The following is a 19,741-nucleotide window of genomic DNA, read 5'->3' as shown; positions in this document are numbered from 1 at the left end:
TACAGGGTGGGGGATACCAGAAACATGGTATCAGAAATGTAAACTGGTCTACAGTCATGACACCCTGAATGCGCCGATCTTGTCTGATCTTGGAAGCTCAGCAGGGTTGGGCCTGGTTAGTACTTGGATGGGAGAAATGTAAATGAAATCCCTTCCCTAAGCTTTATTTTTCTGGTGATAATAGGGTATCTAGGAGCTAACAAGGAGTAGCTGTCAGGGTCAAGTAAGAGGCTTATTAAAACTACCAGGTGTATGGAAGATGTTTCATAATCAGTAGTCATTAATCATATTATTACTATTGTGAGACATAGTTGTGTCCTCTCAGTGACACGGAAGAGAGTTTAAGAAGAATATGATCAACTATGACAGATGCCAGAGAAAAACCAAAAGTTAAATAGACTAAGACTCAGGTAATGTTGTTTTGTTACCATGGAGTTGTTGGAAAAGGGAGTCGGGCAGGTCATGCTGCTGGGCATGAAAAACTAACCGGAAATGGAAATTCAAGCACCTCCCTGAGTGTGCAGTACACTAGCCAAGCTCTTGCATCATGCTCTCTTTTTTGTAGTTTCACACTAGGGCTGCGCTCTCCCCCAACTCCAAGCCTCATTTCCCTGGTCCCTGCATGACCACATTTGTGTCATTCGGGCAGACCCAGATCCCTGAGCTCTTCATCTGTTTCTCCTGAAGCTGCCCTCCATGGCTCCTCTTCCCCCGAGGCGAGGCTGATCCCCTTCCCAGGGAAGCTGTCCTCAACCTCAGTCTTGTGATTTGTGAGTGAGTGGAAGACACTAAAAAATTCTAGGCTGCTGAAGGCTGAACAAGGGATTGGACCGATGAGAACCACCTCCTCTGTCTCTTGCTTGATTGTAATTGTCATTAGCTTTGTTTTCTAGCTATACGGCAGACAGTCAATAAAATGTTGTGAAATGGTCCATTTTGCAGAACAATTGTTTCAGCAAATTTCAGTATTTGCTTTGGGCTGTGATAGTTTGGAATAAATTTAAATTATATAAACAAAGTGTTGCTTCTTCTGAATATTTCAGCTTTTATCTTTTTCCTCATAATTGTTCTAAATCTGAAGGAGAGCAGCCGTGGACCTCAGATGCCCCTTCTTGGAGACAGCACAATGAACTTTGCAGAAAAACATCTCAGAGCTGATTTTAATTAATTACTCAATGAATCAACAATCACACAGAGTTTAAAAAACAGGCAAGATGTATTTATGGTAAAGTTTTCAAACAGAACAGAAGGGTAAACAGTGAAAAGTATGATTCTTCCCTGATTCCTCTCCCATTTTTTACGGCAAGTTGGTGGCATGATACAATTCAACCTGAAGACAGATAAAAATTTGAGGTTTTGTGTTAAGAATAATGCATGTTTCCTACTTTATCAATGCTGTATATTTGCAAGCTATGAGAGTAGTGAATGCCCTGACAAATACATATGACATGAACAACACCAAAAGCCCAGACACAGAAAAAGAGGGCAGAGAGAAAAAAGAAAGCAAAATATAACCAGAGACATTGAAATGAAAAACAAATGGACAGTAACCAGAGGGGACAGGGTAGGGGATAATAGGGGAAAGAAAGGGAAGGGTCATCAAGGAACGTGTATAAAGGACCCACGGACAAAGCCAAAGCGGGGAAGGATTGAGGGTGAGAGGTGGGTGGGGTGGGGGAAAGTGGTGGTGGGAAAATGGAGACAACTCTACTTGAATAATAATAAAAGAGAAAAGAAGAAACAAGGCATGAAGGTGTTGAAGCCCACCCCCCGACCTTGACATGGCCCCGTGGGATGCACTGTACCGTTTCTATGTTACCACACACCTCGTTCATGAAAGCACCAACTCTGGAACGCTGTGATGACGTGTGACACGGAGTCAGACTCTTCCTCCATGTGACTCCTTAGAAAAGCTGCCTCCTGTGATGGTCCCTTCGAATAAGTCACAAAGGCAGCCGAAGTCCTTTGCTCCAGCTTTGCAAAAGAATTTTAAAAATTAGAGGAAAATGAAATTGCCATGGCCATCTTGAATTTCAAGCAGTGTCTCATATTTCCCATATCTCATATAACAGTGTCAGGCTCCATCCTGACACTGTTATTTCTTCCCAGCATGAAACAAAAACAGAAGTATCTGTTCATAATACCATTAGATGGTTTCTTACAAATACCTATTCTCATTCAAAACAAACAAAAACAAGTAACTGAAAACTCGAAAAGTCCAAGGAAAGCCTCAAGAGTATGTCTATTCTCTCAAGGGGCCTTCAACATTTTTTCCCTTTAAGTCTGATTTCCTGGGGTCTACCGGGTTTGGCCCAGAGTAGATACAATCCAGTTTCTTCTCATGCATTTTGGTTTTTTTCACCTGCACAAAATGGTCACTGGAAATTCAGCCAAACACCTGTATAGAAGGTACGTACAACTTCCGAGTGAAAATATTTCACACATGCATCATAAATGAGGAATTCTACCTCTACCCTATTCCACTCCTCCTCCTCCTCATACTGTCCAGGCTTTGAAGCTCTTCTCCAGTAGAACTGAGAAACCTAAACATTAGAAATGGATGTAATCTCAGGCCAGCCAGAGCGGGGATGTGATCATAATTAACTACTAATCAATAATTTTTATTTCAGTGACTATTCTACAATGGTAAATGAGCAATGCAATATGTTTTTGTCAGATCAGTTAGTTCCTCCAATTTTCCACTTCCTTTTCCATAATCTAGTTCTTTTTTTCCTCTTTCATTTCTAAATTTACTTAAATTAGATACCTCTCAATTTACACATGGCAAGCGACTTATCCTGGGATAGTCTGCCTCTATAGAAATATATAGTTTCCGGTACATAAATTTTACTTGAGTGTTGATTCTAAGTTTCTCGAGGCCAAGGTAAGTGTCTTACATTGTGTCCTGGAAGGACTGTGAATGAAGAATGGGTGAGTTGGTAGATAGAAGACTAGGTGGAACCAGGGACAGATGACTGGGTAGATGAGGATGCTATGAAATATGAACTTGACATATGATATAAAAGTTTCAAGAATTGAAAATGGTCAAAGGAGCATGACCTAAAAGATAATCATAAAAGATTAAAGCAGCAGCTGAAAAACATGCATATTCCTTAGAAAAGTGAAAACCATAACAAGCCATTAAAAGTTTCCAACACCACCCGAGCTGGTGTGGCTCAGTGGATTGAGCACCAGCCTGTGAACTGAGAGGTCTCTGGTTCAATTCCTAGTCAGGACACGTGCTTGGGTTGTAGGCTGGGTCCCTGCTTGGGGGCATGTGAGGGGCAACCGGCTGATGTTTCTCTTGCACATTGATGTTTCTCTCCCTGTCTTTCTCCCTCCTATCCTCTCTTTCTGAAAATAAATAAATAAGTAAAATCTTTTAAAAAGTTTCGAATACTTTCTTTTTAAGTTAGAGGACTAAAACCATATATTGAGTCTTTCCAAAGTTTTCAGTTGTGAAAATTAGTCTACCTTCCAAACACATTTAGAATGTATGACTTATCATCTGTCTTCTCTGCTATTTATTGAGAAAGGTTATGCTGAAAGTCATTAGAAAAGTAATTCTCTCTTGATTTTTCAAGAAAAATCCCAGATGTGACCTGCATATTGATAATAGAGAATTTAGTTGGCCAGCAAGAGCTGAATAGGATTTTGGTTGTATTTTCAAGTAGGGTTTCTATAGTTTATTCTTCTTTTTTCAAGGACAAATTCAAATGTCTTCTTTCCTCTTATCTATGACTATTACTCTGGTGGGAAACTCCTATAGAATAGAGAGATATTGTAGGTGGTTAAAAATCCAATTGACAAATATTTTTGTAAAAAATCCACTTTGAGATCTAAGTAACACATTCAGCTCTGAAACCTTACAAATGGGAATGCAGGACCAGTCCCCTGATCTCTCAACATCACTACCCCAGAGAGGCTGAGTGATTATGCAAATCAGACACTGTACGTTAAGTTACTTTGTTAAAATGACCAGTTTTGCATTGGAATTTGATCACTTGAACCCTGGCATTTTTCAGACACCAGCTACCAGGATCCAGTGGTTCAAACCATCAGTCATCTATCACACTGCATCTATTAATGTCACCTGGGTGATCCTTTGCCCTGAAGTAATGATAATACATTTTAATTAGTTAATACAAATGATGGGCCTTATTTGTTAAAGTCATTTGTGAGCGATAGAGGAAAATTATTATGAAATATGTGTGGTAACATCAATTTGCATTTTGACCAAATGCTGGGTTGTATGTGGAAGCTGAGGACAATATTAACAGGTTCTCTGTAACTTGAGTATATCTTGTGAAGCAAAAACTTATGCCCAGGAGATAAACTTCCAAAAAACTACCAAAGTAACTAAAAAATGACCATCACAGAACCAAGAGCATGCTGNTACATTTTAATTAGTTAATACAAATGATGGGCCTTATTTGTTAAAGTCATTTGTGAGCGATAGAGGAAAATTATTATGAAATATGTGTGGTAACATCAATTTGCATTTTGACCAAATGCTGGGTTGTATGTGGAAGCTGAGGACAATATTAATAGGTTCTCTGTAACTTGAGTATATCTTGTGAAGCAAAAACTTATGCCCAGGAGATAAACTTCCAAAAAACTACCAAAGTAACTACAAAATGACCATCACAGAACCAAGAGCATGCTGATATTTAAACAAACTTCCCTGCTGAAATGTTTGATAGAATTCAGAGAAAACGACCACATCTCAGAGACTTTAGGGAAATATGCAAATTAAGAGAAGCTGGATGGGAATTTGCAAACATGGAAACAGTTATATTGGGCTGCTAGAATCACAAACAGGTTTTGTTCTTTTTTTATTCCCCTATTTTATGAACTGTTGTAATAAAAAGAAAATAGCTCAATTATGTAGTTAGGTCCAGGGTTTGATTGATCAAGTCAGAGAGCTCTGGGCATCTGTTTTTTCCCTGGAATGGTCTACTGTTTGCAGAAGCTATTTGGGGTTTTTTATTAAGACCTGGAGGAAAAGAAGAAAAGGTGTGTGTGTGTGCGTGTGTGTGTGTGTGCACATTCAGTTCTTTCTTGTAATGCTGTTCTTTTTAGCTACATGAAAGAGGGTATTTTTTTATAGACACTTTCTTCTTCTCCTTTGATGCTTACTTTTCAGGACAACTTGCTGAAAAAATCTATAGTCAATAAAAGATACCCTGGTTACAAGTAATTATGTTTTCCTGTTCTATGTCATTGTCTCTACATTTCTAAAAACAATATTGTATTCCAAAAGAAATACACATAATTGCTATACCTTTCAGCAAAGGTATAGCAATTGTGAACTTCCTAAAGCATATTAGTAGGTTAAGATAATTTTCAAGTCACTTGTCAAATGTAATAAAATATAGCACTTTGTGTTTGTAGAATCAATCCTCTACAAATAGTCATTCTGAGATAATAAAGTGTGGCCTTAAATTGAAAAACAAAGTTGAGGGAGAAGAATACTGGATGAAGTAAGAAAATATAGATTCAAGTTCTGACTTTGCTAATCTTAGTATCCCAGCAGGTTTTAGACTCAGTTTCCCCATCTGTGCAATGGCCAAAGTGTTCTGACCCCTTTTCAGAAGACTTATGTAAAAATGCTTTATAAAATCAGCTGTTTCGTGGGACTTTTTTGTTTGTTGGTTTGGTTTGGTTTGGTTTGGTTTGGTTTGGTTTGGACTCTCTGAAAACCCAAAGAAGAATTTTCGGCTCTCCTCTCTAAGAACAGGCCCTGCTCATCATAACATTCTCTAGCACATGTCCTAGCCTAGAAAACAAAAGGTCCCATCCTTCCTGGTTCTGGCACTCACCAACGTGGGCCTGCATGCAATCAGAGACCCCTTAAGCTGCTGAGAGAATTATTTTCAGTGACTCATGTTGCTCGCTGAAGCCAGAGAGACCATCTAAAATCACCATGTCAGGCTCTAAGTCTTTCTAACCAAGAGCTCCTTCCTGGCAATAGGCTGAATCACTCTCTCACAATAATGTTCCATCCACCAAAATGCCTCCGGAGGACATTTTGTTTATTGTCATCTGTGGAAAATAGGAAGCCTGAATGAAGCTTTCTAAATTCTTTATTCATTTGGCAGCATCTTGAAGGATAAGTCATAGCTAAGGGCAGAAAGAATAGAAAATGAACCCCGGGCTGACTTATGAAATATGTGAGCTTACAGTTGCCTTGCCATCGAGCTCCTTTATGATCTGTCCTTGTGACTGGGAAATATTTCCCTTCAGCATTTTCATGTGATTGTGTAGTGGTTGTTGTTCCCAATAAAAGATAAGGTCTTCGGGGCTTGGCTTCCTTCCCTTCAAGGGTATAGCAATGGAAATATGGAGAGTTCTCGGTTTACCCATAGGATGGAGGGAAAGTCCTAACAGTCTCTGAAATATCAGGTGAAGAGACAGGCAGGCATTTAGTGGTGGGAGGCCTTGGTGAGGACAAAGGAACGCAGTGCAGAGAGGGCTCTGCCAACTGTGGGGACACCTTCAGGAAGGTTTCGTAAACAGGAGCCAGAGACGAACTGTCTATGCTTAGAGTCAAAACGCGGAGAAGCAAAACAGTGAATGAAGATCTGGGTGAGGGCTGAGACTGACTTTTTCTAAGGTGGGGCAATATAAATATTTTAATGACTCCATAGGGTTGTTGGGTTGCTGGACGGGCTAGTACTCCAGTTATCTCCACTGAAAGTGGCAGAACAGATCCACTTCTGCTGACATGAAACAGATAGGGAAATTGATGTTAATCATTTAAAAATTTTTTATTTATTTTTATTTTTATAGAGAGGTGAATGGAAGGAGAGAGGGAGAGAAACATCAATGTGTGGTCGTGTCTCATACAGCCCATCCTGGGGAATTGGCCCACAACCTGGGCATGTACCCTGACTGGGAATCGAACCAGCAACTCTTTGGTTTGCAAGCCCATGCTCAATCCACTGAGCTATACCAGCCAGGGCCTGATGTTAATCTTATAATCACCCAGATTCATAATAGTTACAAAATAGAAATACCATGAATGAGAGAAAACTGCAGGGAGTTAAAAGAACATACACGTACCTCCTGTACAACTGTTCTAGGTATGGGTAAAAGGTTTCCTTCAGATAGGGACCTTTAACTGATAGGGACCAGTAAGATCTCCTGAGGCATGTATGGGAGAATGGTAAGTCCTTGGGAGACGGCCTCAGAGGGACACTCTTGTGACTAGGAGGATGATGGAGGAAAGTTCTGTCATGAATTGCAGATTCCCGAGGACTGAGTAGGAAGGTTTAGGAGGAAGGAAATCATGGGAGGCTGGGTGAAGGCCTCATCCACTTCCTGCCCCTTCCTCTAGCAAGGGATTAATGGAGCAATCCATTCTCTGCTTCTGCTGTCTTGTCCCAAAGTTGATCTAGAATATATCTTTTTTTAGCTCCTCACCCTTACCCAGCCTGTTTGTCAGAAAGAATTAGAGTATCAAATAATTCAAAGTATCTGTGACTACTATCCCGAGGGTCTTAACCCTGAACTCCTTGGGAACTTTGGAAATGAGAAGTCAACCAGGAAGCTGCTTCCCAGGTGATGCTGGGGAGCAGGGGCTGGGGGTAGGAATGGCTGCAGCCTCCCGCCACCAGAAAAGAGAGCGAGTGGGTTTGCCGTGTGGGGCTGAAAGGCCTGTAACTTATAAAGATGAATCTCAGAAGGTCCCAGTTGCTCAGATGGAAGGCATTTCACGGTCTGGCAATCTGGCAGTTTTCCGCTTTATCTTACTTTCAAACGAGGTCTAGTCCTGTTTTGTGCAAAATGGTAGCCTTGCGGTGCATGCGGCTACTGAGGGCTTGAAATGTGGCCAGTCCATTTGCAACGTGCTATAGGCATAAAATACACACTGGCTTTCAGAGACTTAGTATGGAAAAAGAAAAAGCAGGTGAAATATCTTATTAATAATTTGTTATTGATTACTCAGTGAAATAATGTTCTGGATATTGGGTTAAATAAAAAAATTATTGCAATTAACTTCTCCTCTTCCTTTCACCTTTTCTTAGATGTGATTCCTGGAAAGTGTAAAATTGCACGTTCATATTTGTGCTTCATTTCTGCCAGACTACACTGGTCTGGTCAGAACACCACCTTCTTCATTTTGTCTATTCTTTGGTGGATAGAACCTACCCACCACAGCAATACGTTTATGGAATTAGGAGTGGAAAAGACGTACACATGATTCTGTGTTCATTGCAGTGCGCTGCATGCTCCTCACCTCAACCCTCTAAGACAGAGTGAAAAGCATGCGTGGCCTGTCTACACCTTAGGCTTCACAATGGGTTTCCTTGCAGTTCCAGTCTGAAGAGAGAGGGGTTGGCTGCTCCCGTCTCCGCTCCCCTGAACGCTCCATCTGCCTGGCCTCCCAGACATTTGTGCATTGAGAATTGTTCCTGCCAGTTCTGCCTCTCACAGATGTAGCTTTAGGGAAGGACCTGCAACAGTTCTCAGGGCATCAGGGGAAAAGGCGGCATTGGGCCAGGAATTTTTTCCTTCCAAATGCAATGTTACAAATGCAGCTGCGAAGCGCTCGCTTCCTCTCAACACAGAGCCACACACTTGCCATCTCTGTTCTCCTTGAGACGGGAAGAAGCCTCTCCCAGGGAAATCTGAATTTTAAGATGGAATCCTTTAAAGTTCCAAAAGCCAGCAGTCTGGGAAAAAAAGAGGAATGAATGAGGTAATTTGAAACCTGATGGCAGAGAGTGAGAAGAGTTTTGTCTCCAACTTCCTCTCCTTGTCAAGTCAAACCCAGGAAATGTCTTGAGTTAATCTTAAAATGACCCATTGGCAATGAGTCGAGAGCAGAATTCTAAAGATATAGGGGGCTTTGGATTGAAAGAGACATGAGTGAGATTCTGAGAGTAATAGTTGCATTTATTAAGCCCTTTCATGGTCCTGGTCCTGTTATAAGCATTAATTCACTTAATCTTCATCACAGTCCTATAGAGTGAAGTCAAGTATTATTTCCAAGTTACAGGAGTGTAAACTGAGGCAAGGGGTTGTCACCCCATTTGCTTATTTTTAAAAAATATTTATTTATTATTAGAGGGGAAGGGAAGGAGAGGAAGAGAAACATCAATGTATGGTTGCTTCTCGTGCATCCCCTGCTGGGAAATGGCCCCTGCCGGGAACTGGCCTGCAACCAAGGAATGTACCCTGACTGGGAATCGAACTGTGAACATCTGGTTCGCAGGCCTGCGCCCATTTGCTTAAAGTTGTAAGCTATAAACAGCCAAGATCGCTTATAACACTCCAGAACCAGTGCTTGTAACCCACCGTCTCCCAGGTGTGAAAGGCGTGCAGAAGAAGTGAGCAGCTAGGCTTCATCCGTCAGCAAGGTTAACCTTCCCATATAAGTTGCAAAATGTGTACATTTTTGTAACCTCTGAAACATTCACGATCCTTCCTACACTTAATGCAAGAGCTCAGAGTGCCTTGGCTTCCATGTTGGTGGAGAGCATGTTCACAGTAGAAAACTTTCTGTATGTGATATTTTAAACTGTAGCCCTCTGAAATATAAGTTTCTTGAGAGAGGCTTTTTTTTCCTTTTAAATTTGTCATTGTGTTCTCAATTCCTGGGATGGTGTCTGGCATGTAACTGGTGTTCACTAACTACAGCCAATTCTTCCCTCCAAGTTTTACTTGTATAGAGATGGAGAAGAGTACATCCCATTCCTTTTCCCAAAGAACCAAGGGGATGGTTACTCAGTAGAAGGTAATGTTAGTTACTATCTCTTATATAATCTTTTACATTCTTTTCAGCCCAGAAAGTTTAACAACCAATGGGAAAATATTTCTTTAATTATTTGGACATAATTTTGATGTCATGGTCAAATCACTGCACTTGTACATTTTAATGAGAATAAAACTACAAGCAAGTAAACAAATGAAACAATGCAAACATTCCTATTTAACAGGCCTTGTTGGATTAAAAAGAAATATTTTTGGTAACTGATAATTTCAGAGGACCTATTATATTCTATTCACTGCATTTATCCCTTCTCAAAAAGTATAAAACAAGTGTTCCTTTTTTTATGAGTCAAAATTGCATCATGTATAAATAATTGGGTTTCAACGATGCATGCAAATAATATTAGAATTTGTTTTAAATGTGGAAGCAATTGTGGAATATAATTACAGAGTATGAGATTCAACACCCTCTTGCTCATTAATATATATGGACCCTCTAATGGATGTTCATTATTTCTTGAGAATCAGATCTGGCAGGTCAGATCCAAAGATCATTTTCCCTGGTTGTCAAATGGATAATAGTTTCAAAAGCCAATCAATAGCCATATCCAAATCAATTGCAACATTTAGACTAGCAAGGGCCACTCCAAACCCCACTTTGATTAGTACTCAGAAAGAAATATTAATTATAGAGATATAAAATCTGCTACATAAAGCTTACCTCTTCTCATTTGACCCGCCCCGCCTTTCCATTTTAGTGGGAAGTAGGCAAAAAGAACATATTGGCTTTGGTTTTAGTGGCTGGGGATGGGCGAGAAAAGCTTTCTGTAGTTATATAACTCGTGTGCATGTTTGTGTGGACCTACTCACAACAATTCCTGGCATCCTTGCAAAATTCATAGGGATTTCTCAGTTTCGCAAATTTTGCAAACTTTGGCTTATTCACATTTGTAATTCTAACTTGTAGTTAAAATTCCATGGCTTTGTGCCATTTCCTCTAGAGCCTTCCCTTTGGGGATAACCTGTAAAAATGAAGGAACGAGTGGGTCCTGAATAATCTGTTAAACTAGCCAGATTGGCTTCGAATACCAGCCTTGGACGTGAAAGTGCACAGGCTCGAAAGCCCTTGGGCACCACCTGCCATGTTTGTTATATTGTCTGCTGTTGTGAGTGTCCTCTCCCCAGTGCTAAGCTGATGTAATATGTTAGCTGAAAACTGAAGTCTGAAGAGGAATTGGGCAGGGAGGTAGGTCTTGCAGAGGTTGTAAACAGCCCGTGCACGTGTTCAAAGGCCAGAGAGAGACAGCACACTGGAGAAGCTGAGGGTAGGCTGGCAATGATGGGGCACTGTCTGAGTGTGAACATGAGGCTGGGGGTGCAGGCCAGTGAGATTGTGGGGAGCTGGGATAACTCACACTGCCATATCCAGACCCACTGCCATATTTAGAAGATCAGGGGCCACTCTAAACTTGAACCCCGATTTGATTAGTACTCAGAAAGAAATGTTCATTATAGGGATCTAAAATACACTATTTTAGTAGGTAGAGTAAGCTAAAAGGGCATATTGGCTTTGGCTTAAATGACATTTTCAAGGCTAAGGCTACTGGTTGAAATTTTTCCAAGATGAGAGCAATGTAATTAGATTTTCATTGTAGAAAAGACAAAAAACATTCTAAAATTGTGATAGTTGTGTATATGTGTGTGGATGGATAAATCTTTAAGATGTAGAATTAAGTCTTTAATGACTGGATACGGGAGGGTGGGTTTGAGATGACACCCAGGTTTCCAGGTCAGGTAACTTAAATGACGATGGCACCATTGATCAAAATAGGTATTATTAAGTATTATGGTTATTAGGAAACAAATATGGGTAAGGGTATGAAGACTAGAAAAAATAAGGTAATGTAGCTTTATGAAGAAGACTTTCCTGTGGCATGTAGCTCTCTAATGTGCACAGAAGAAGGTAAAAACAATGTCATCCAAACCCAGGGATTCTGATTTAATTAGTTAGAGTAGAGCTGAGCATTGTTTTTGTTTGTTTATTTGTTTGGGAGTTTTTTAAGATAAAAAAACACAACCTGAAGTCTACCTTCTTAGATTTTTAAGTGTACAGTAAAGGATTGTTGCCTGTACGCACACTGCTGCATAGCAGTTCTCTAGAACTTTTTTATCTTACATTGAAACTCTATATTCATCGAACAGCAACCCCCCATTTCTCTCTCTTTGTCATCCTGGTAACCACCAAACTTTCACCTTCTATCAGTCTGACTTCTTTAGATACCTCATAGAAGTGGACTCGTGCAGTGTTTGTCCTAGGACTAGCTTGTTACACTTAGCACAGTGACCTCAAGTTTCGTCTGTGTTGTAGCAGAAGATGTTTTCTAGGGCCGAATCACATTCCATTGTAAGTCTACACCTATATTCTGTGTCTACTCCTCCATTACTGAAGATTTCTTTCCATCTTAGCCATTGTGAACATTGCTGCAGCGAACATTGGAGGGCAAATATTTCTTTAAAATCCTGATTTCTTTTGGATAAACACCCAGAAGTAAGATTGTTAAATCACATAGTAGCCTTATTTTTTATTTTTTTGAGGAAACTCCACACTGTTTCCTATAGTGGCTGCACCATTTTACATTCCCACCAACAGTGCACAAGGTTTTAATTTCTGTACATTATCACCAACACTTATTATTTTCTGACTTTTCTTTTTGTTGTATTATAATAGCCATTCTGACAGACGTGATGTGGTGTCTCATTGTGGTTTTGATTTGCATTTCCCTGGTGATGAGTGATGTTGAGCACCTTTGCATGTTCCTGTTGGCCATTCATATGTCCTTTGTGGAAAAATGTCTGTTTAAGTCTTTTGTGAATTACTTGGGTTTTTGCAGAGGTTATAGGAGTTTTTTACATACTTTGAATATTAACCTCTAACTGGATATCTGGTTTGCAAGTAATTCCTCCCTTCTGTAGGTTTCCTTTTCATTTTGTTGTTTCCTTTCCCGTATGGAAGAATTTTAGTTTCATGAAGAATTTAGTTTTATGGTTTATTATGCTTACGTTCTCTGTGTTTGTGGTGTCGTAGCCAAGACATCAGAGGCATTAAGTGTTTTATAAAGTGCCTCAATATGACTTTACTGTGCAGCCAGGAGAACCCTGGCATTATCCCTTGCTATAAATTGTGCTTTGCCGTGACATAAAGTGAATGGTTCCACCTGGGCACGACAGTCCTCTCAGTCACATGACTGCTAGAATCATGATGTTGTGTCTGAATTTCTGGATCAGATAGGGCTAGAGTAGAAAAAGTGTAGTTTAAAAGAGCACATTTGATATTGTTCCCAAATTTTATATCTGAATAGTAATTCTTTTTCACAATATAAGCTAGAAAAAGGAAAGCCCAGCAAGGTCCATTTCACTCCTGAAATATTCAGTGGTTCTGAAGGGTGGCGTGTGCATGCAAAATTAAAATGTCAGGAGATGGCATCCACAATTTAATTTTGTTTCGTGGGTTTTAAAGTTTAGGAAACTAGGAACAAAGAGTTAGTCCCTAATTTGTCAGGTGTATTCATTCATTGATGAACTATTTTTTGAGTGCCTCCTAGGTCTCCATGACTTTGCTCTAGCTATATTGTTTCCAGCCTACTAGCCTGGGAGGTAGGTATTATTATACCTATTTTAGAGAGAAAGGTGCAGCAAAGAATGATACAACGGGGTCACACAGTTAAGAAGTCGCTAGAATGTTGGTTCCTAACTGCAGGGTCTATGTCCTGTCTGCTGTTGCATCATCAGTTTCTGGACAGTACTGGGCATATAGTTTTTTTTCATTTTAGAGATTTTATTTATTAATTTTTAGAGAGAGGAAGGGAGGGAGAAAGAGAGGGGGAGAAACATCGATGTGCAATAGATAGATACATCAATAGGTTGCCTCTCCCTTGCCCCCAACCGGGGACCTGGCCGAAACCCAGGCATGTGCCCTGACTGGGAATCTAACCATCAACCTTTCAATTCACAGGCCAGCACTCAAACCACTGAGCCACACCAGCCAGGACAGTGGTGGACATATGTAAAGCACCCAAAATATATTTGTGGAAAGGCCTGAGCCGAAGATTAGATGTGGTTCTGTCAGGGTGTCTAGAAGTGCTGCTTCCCCCTCAAACTCTTTCCCTAGCCTGCGTTGCCTTCCCGTCTTAGGTCAGAGGAAGCTGTGTTGCCCCAAACCCACCCCCACCTCCGCTCCACATGGCCGCATCTTATTTTGGGAGGCTGTTCGGGGCGCATCTGACTGGGTCCTTCAGTGCATGGTGGGGGGATCATTTATTCATCCAGGAAACATCCATTTGCATCTGGTTGATCTGGAGGGTTAGAGGAGTACAATTGCTACTGTGTGTATTCACAGGAAGCTTAATATGTCAAATTCAACAGTATTTAACAAAATATCATGTACAGTGGTGCTAGAGTGGAATCATCAAAGTGTTTAAAATGAAAATAGAGAACGCCCTGTATTGACAAGGCCATTTTAACTTCACCCCTTAATGGAAATTATTTTCACTTTGATTCTAACAATCTTTGAACTATAAGTGACACTATTTCCAAACTATGCCAGCTAAAATAAAAACCACTGGCTTGTTTCTGCAGCTTAATGTGAAGGCTTTCAAGAGAGAATGAAAGAAAGAAATGGAGCACACTTACTGTTTTCGATAATTCTGATTTTATCATTTTAGAGCCCTCAGCTGAGGATTTGAGAGACGGTCGGGTCGCCAAAGCCACAGCGAGCATTTACTGCCGCTTCCACTTCCCACACACAAACTTTCTGATCATAAAAGGGCCTTTTCAGACTTATTCAGGGCCTATAATCTTATTTGCGGCTCTTAATTGGGGGACTGTGTGTGTGTTGAGAAGAACAGAAGTCTTCAGTCATTTAGAATAAAGCTGGCTCATCAACCCCTGTGGGAAGAAAAGAACTATTTATTTTATCCGTTAATCCCAAATACAAACACAATAAAGCTGTCTTTTTCTAATAGTGACCTATTTCATGTTAAACTGGGATAAAGCTAGCTTTGCTCAATAAGAGTATTGTGGCCAACAGAAAAAGTCAATCTTATTAGGATGCCCGTTGAATGCTTTCCAGTAACTTATCTTTTAAAATGCAGAACCCAAATCCCACTTGGATTCGTTAAACTGTCTGACACGATACGCCAATCCGGAAGGGAAGTAAGCTCAACTAGTGAGCCCCATCTAGTGACTGGGAAGTAAATTGCTGTTCCGAAACCTGGTCTGCAGTTACCCCATTTCTCTCACCTGATTTTTAATTCTTCTCTCTGCGCCCAAGTCCTTATGTTTTTGTTTCTCTCTGGTTTTCTCGCCTATGCTTTTATCCCAAGGACAGGTAACTTTGTAATAAGCAAATTTTTCTTGAAACCTTAAATTCCAATATTTTAAAGATTAACATTGCTTAAAATTAGCCAGATTTTTCCCATTTATGGTGGAATTTCAAAATGTGGGCAGCGGTATCCCTTGAAGAGCATTACATGCCACTTATAGATTAAACTATTTCATGTCCATATTATTCTCCTATCAATTTTATGTTATGGAAAGACTCCAAAGGTTCTTTCCTCCTAAGAACTTAGGAGGTGCAAGACTGAGTCAGTAAAACCTAGAGGCATGTAAAGGATTAATGTGTCAAAAACCTACTTTCTTGGGCAATGTCTACATTTGATGACTGTACTGGCCTGAAAGTCGGTTTCTTTTCGCTGACTACATTAGAAGTTAATTTTGGCATGTCTGTGTCCCATGCTTCTGCATTTCTTGACTTTTATTGTCACAATAATAAATATGTCAAAAACTGAATGAGACTATGGCAGGGATCAACTCTAGTCATACATGAGAAGTACTTTTCCTAATGATTCTGACTTATAAATACAAACCTTCTTTGTTCACAGAAGAAAAAAAAACAAGTTAATGATAGCCATATGTCATTTTAAAATACAGTAGGGTATATTCCTCAATACAGTAGGGTATATTCCTCAATATTCCTCAAGTATAGATATATTTATCTATACTTGAGTTTTTCTTTTTTTAATATCTTTTCAGTAGTTTATGTGCCCAAACACCAGAAGCAGAAGCACATCAAAGTATAAGAGGTTTCTGGGTTATGGATGAAAGAACAAAGGGCTCAAGTTCAAGTTCTAATATTGTCCTTCTCTGGCTGCATGACCTTGGGAAAGCCATACCTCCCATCAAGGTGGCATGAGCTCAGGCTATGGAGCAGACAATTTCTGCTCCTCCCTGTCCCAGCTGTTTATTTTAGACAATATATATACTTCTCTTAGCCTTGACTTCCTTGATGTCTATCATGATATTTACTTATAGAGTTGTTAAGAAAGTTGGTTGAATAAAGTATATGAAGTTCTTAGCTCAGAGTCTAGCACATAACAGAGTGCTCAGTAAACATGATTATTACTTATAAAATGGAAGGACCAGCATCCACCTCTCAAGACTTTGTGAAGACTTAAGAAGACGATATCTGGGTGCATTCTGGTCAACCCGGTGGCATTCTGTAAATGGTGTGGATTAGAACAAACCTAGTTGGAGCCTCAGAAATGGCCTAAAGAAAGAAGGAAGGTCGTTGTCATTGGAGAATATGGGACTAAGAGACAAGCACAAGCTTTACGGGCCAAACCGCATTTTTGTAGGTCTAATGATCTGTACTGTTGGCTCACGTTCTATTTTGGGTTGTAAATTTCTGAAGAGAATAAAATAGTAGAGTTGGAAGGGAGATCATATAAGTTTCTTTCCTAGTTTTTTTTCTGAGAAAAAAAACCTAAAGGAAAAAACTNGACGATATATGGGTGCATTCTGGTCAACCCGGTGGCATTCTGTAAATGGTGTGGATTAGAACAAACCTAGTTGGAGCTTCAGAAATGGCCTAAAGAAAGAAGGAAGGTCGTTGTCATTGGAGAATATGGGACTAAGAGACAAGCATAAGCTCTACGGGCCAAACCACATTTTTGTAGGTCTAATGATCTGTACTGTTGGCTCACATTCTATTTTGGGTTGTAAATTTCTGAAGAGAATAAAATAGTAGAGTTGGAAGGGAGATCATATAAGTTTCTTTCCTAGTTTTTTTTCTGAGAAAAAAAACCTAAAGGAAAAAACTTTTCTTCTTCAGTGCTCTTAACGCACCTGAGATTCTTGAGCAACTTAAATTTTTTTGTTGAATTTGTGAGGGCTGCGAGGATAGGGGCCAAGTGAGTTTGGTCCACGCTGTACCCTCAGCCATGGCAGCACAGTGTCCAGTCCATTGTCTCCATGTGGTCATTGCTGACAAGCTCAGAGATGCCGCATAGCAAGGACCATGAGTGCCTGAGCCCTGCGGGGAGAGAAAGCCAGGTGCAAATCTGACCTCTCCGCTTTGCTTCCCGTGTACCCTTGGGCAAGGTACTTCCTCAGTTCCTCGTCTATAAAACAGACGAATAACGACAGAACCTATTTCATAGAGTTGTGGCAGAATTTAATGAGCTAATTTACGTAAAGTACCTGAAACAATGTAACTCTATTAATTTTTCTAAGTGACCAAGATAACAAAGCCAATTAGACGGAGTTCTGAAACTAGAATCCTACCTAGGCATCATTTTTATTTTTATTCCTCCAATATCCCTCAACACCACTGCCTGGACCATTTTCCACAGCCATTAAATCCAATCAGACAAAAATAAGGACACAAAATAAAGTAGGGGGTGATCACTCAGGGTGCTACTGTCCCTCAAAGTACTAGCTGCAAGTTTCAGGAACTTGTTCGAATGATGGAAAAGGGCTTATTATTGCTAATAACCTCCCAGTATGTAAAGCACAGAGCTGAACAGAGTATTTCATATTTTGCTTTAATGGTTGGTCCTCAAGGGTTTGACCATCACACGTAGACATGGCTGGATTATGAAAATGGCATGTTTAAAAATATCTCGGCAACGCTCGGCTAGATGACTTTCAGCAAGTGAACTAGTGTTAGCCCCCTGGAAGATGAGGTGTCAAGATAATTAGCTCTCTGCCACATGGATTATCTATTCTTCAAACTGCCTTCTCTTTTCTTCCCTGTGTCTTTTAGTTGACACAACTCATTATTACTTTATGCTTAAGTTCTTCTCTTTCTTTTCAGTGCACTCATAAACCATCTCCATTTCATGACTTATCAAGCCTAACACTCAATTCACACTGTTAACTTTGATGTTATATTTTACAATTCAGTTTGTAACCAAATATCGTAGCAAATAAGGATAGAGTTAGGCAGGTGAACCAGGTATGAAAGGATTGCCTATGAGCACCCATCCCATTCTCTCTCCTTGTGCTGGGGAGATGTAAAATTGCACATTTTCCTATTTTATTTTATGACCAGATGTCTATGAATTTCTTATTTTACTGTGTAACATTGGGGTGTGTGAGCTTTCCCTTTTCATTATTCTATATGACCTGAACTTGGCCTCAGGCAACTGGGGAATAGCTTTCTCTTTTCTACCATAAATGGAGCCAATGAAAAACTAGCCTAAAAATGAATAAGATGGAATGGGGAATTATCCGAAGGACCACAGAAATTTTTGGCTGGAAGAACTTTTGAAAGGCTGTCTGTCTACCTTTTTGCTCTTTAGTCTTGCCCCACACCAGTCCAGCAGGTAATTAAGGCTCCTATTTCAAAAGAAATCCATAGGATACCATACCCTCCATTTAAGAAAGTTCTTCATTTATGCAGCACAATCCCTTTTCTCCTCCCAGTTTTGTTTTTTTTCTGTCTTTTTAGGAAAAAGTATTGGCTAGTTTCATTCACTTAGAAATATAGGTGTCCCACTTAGAAAGGTGAGACTACATCATCTCCCAGCTCTCTTACCTACCATGACCTGTGAAGTCTGCTTTCCAGCTTCCCTGGGTCTTATCATAGTTTAATTAATTATGGAAATTTCAGAATATCCTGAATCTAGTCTTGAACTGAACCAGTGGTTGAGGTAGAAGAAAAGAGAATGAGAAAGGATTTCCTTGTCTTTCTCTTTTCTTCATCAGCATTGTTACACCTTCCTTAGGCCAGTGCTGGCCACTTCCTCCCCCCACCCCACCTTCACAGCTCAGAAAAGGCGGGGCAAACTCAGAGACCTCAGCATCCAACAGTCCTTAGCTTTACTCTTGGCTCCATCCCTTATACAGCTCTTCTCAAACTCCAAGGAAGGACTGTGGTCCTAAGGGTTTTCTAAGATGTGTTTAGGCCTAGGAATTACTACCTTGCAGACCTCAAACTTTCAGGGAAGCCCCGCTACGGCACTCCCACCTGCAATCTTGCATAGAGGTCCTTAGCTTTGTATTTAATGCTGAGCATGACTTAGATAGTGACCTGCTGAGCTATTTTCAAGGCATGCATCCATCTTAGTTTTTGAACCCCAGCAATCTGTCTATGGGACTTTAAACGGCCTGGCAACATGTGTAATGAGAAGAGCACTGGTTGGGGGTCAGACTGACCTTGGCCTGATGCTCCACTATGTCATTTACTGTTTAACCTCTGAGTTCCAAGTTCCCTTTGTGTAAAATGGAGCTAATACCAACGTCAGGGTTTGACAGGGCGACTAAAGAGAGAGTTAACGTATGTAGAGCACCCAGCACAGTGCCTGGCCTACACTAATTGCTTCAAACAAATCTCTCTCCTCCACTGGCCTGGGGGAGAGTGATGTGGCACCTTGACATTCACTGGTTTCATCAGTCAAACTGAGCTGCCTTAACAGCAATAGTCACTGCAGTGGCTACTAGTACAACTAATGGCTATAATTATAAAGATCTCTCTTCTGTACTTGCTCTGTGACCAGTATTGCCCTAGGTACTGAGGATAGAAAGGCAGTATGACTCATGGTCCCTGGTCTCATGGAGCTCACACCACAGAAGCAGCAGCAACAACAACCAGCACATGGGAGGCCCTTTCATGAACAGGTAAGCCCAGGGTCCCAGCAGAATTGGATTAAGATTTTAGAGGACCTAGGCACTAAGAAGATTATGG

At 40.4% G+C, this 19,741-nt stretch overlaps 1 long non-coding RNA gene across 1 annotated transcript; it reads right to left on the bottom strand.

Annotated features, from left to right (window-relative positions):
- Positions 1-1,854: 1,854 nt before the first annotated feature.
- Positions 1,855-16,290, bottom strand: LOC118978624 (uncharacterized). Its single transcript, XR_005064758.1, has 3 exons — positions 16,205-16,290; positions 14,407-14,661; positions 1,855-1,974 (listed from the first exon to the last, which is right to left on the bottom strand). It is a non-coding gene; the product is annotated as an uncharacterized LOC118978624 (long non-coding RNA).
- Between the last annotated feature and the right edge of the window lie 3,451 nt (positions 16,291-19,741).

This window comes from Sturnira hondurensis, unplaced genomic scaffold (genome assembly GCF_014824575.4).
Source record: "Sturnira hondurensis isolate 20B ecotype Veracruz unplaced genomic scaffold, ASM1482457v3 Scaffold0022017, whole genome shotgun sequence".
Taxonomy (NCBI): Eukaryota; Metazoa; Chordata; class Mammalia; order Chiroptera; family Phyllostomidae; genus Sturnira; species Sturnira hondurensis.
The sequence above is the reverse complement of the archived record's forward strand: the minus strand, read 5'-3'. Positions and strand labels throughout refer to the sequence as shown.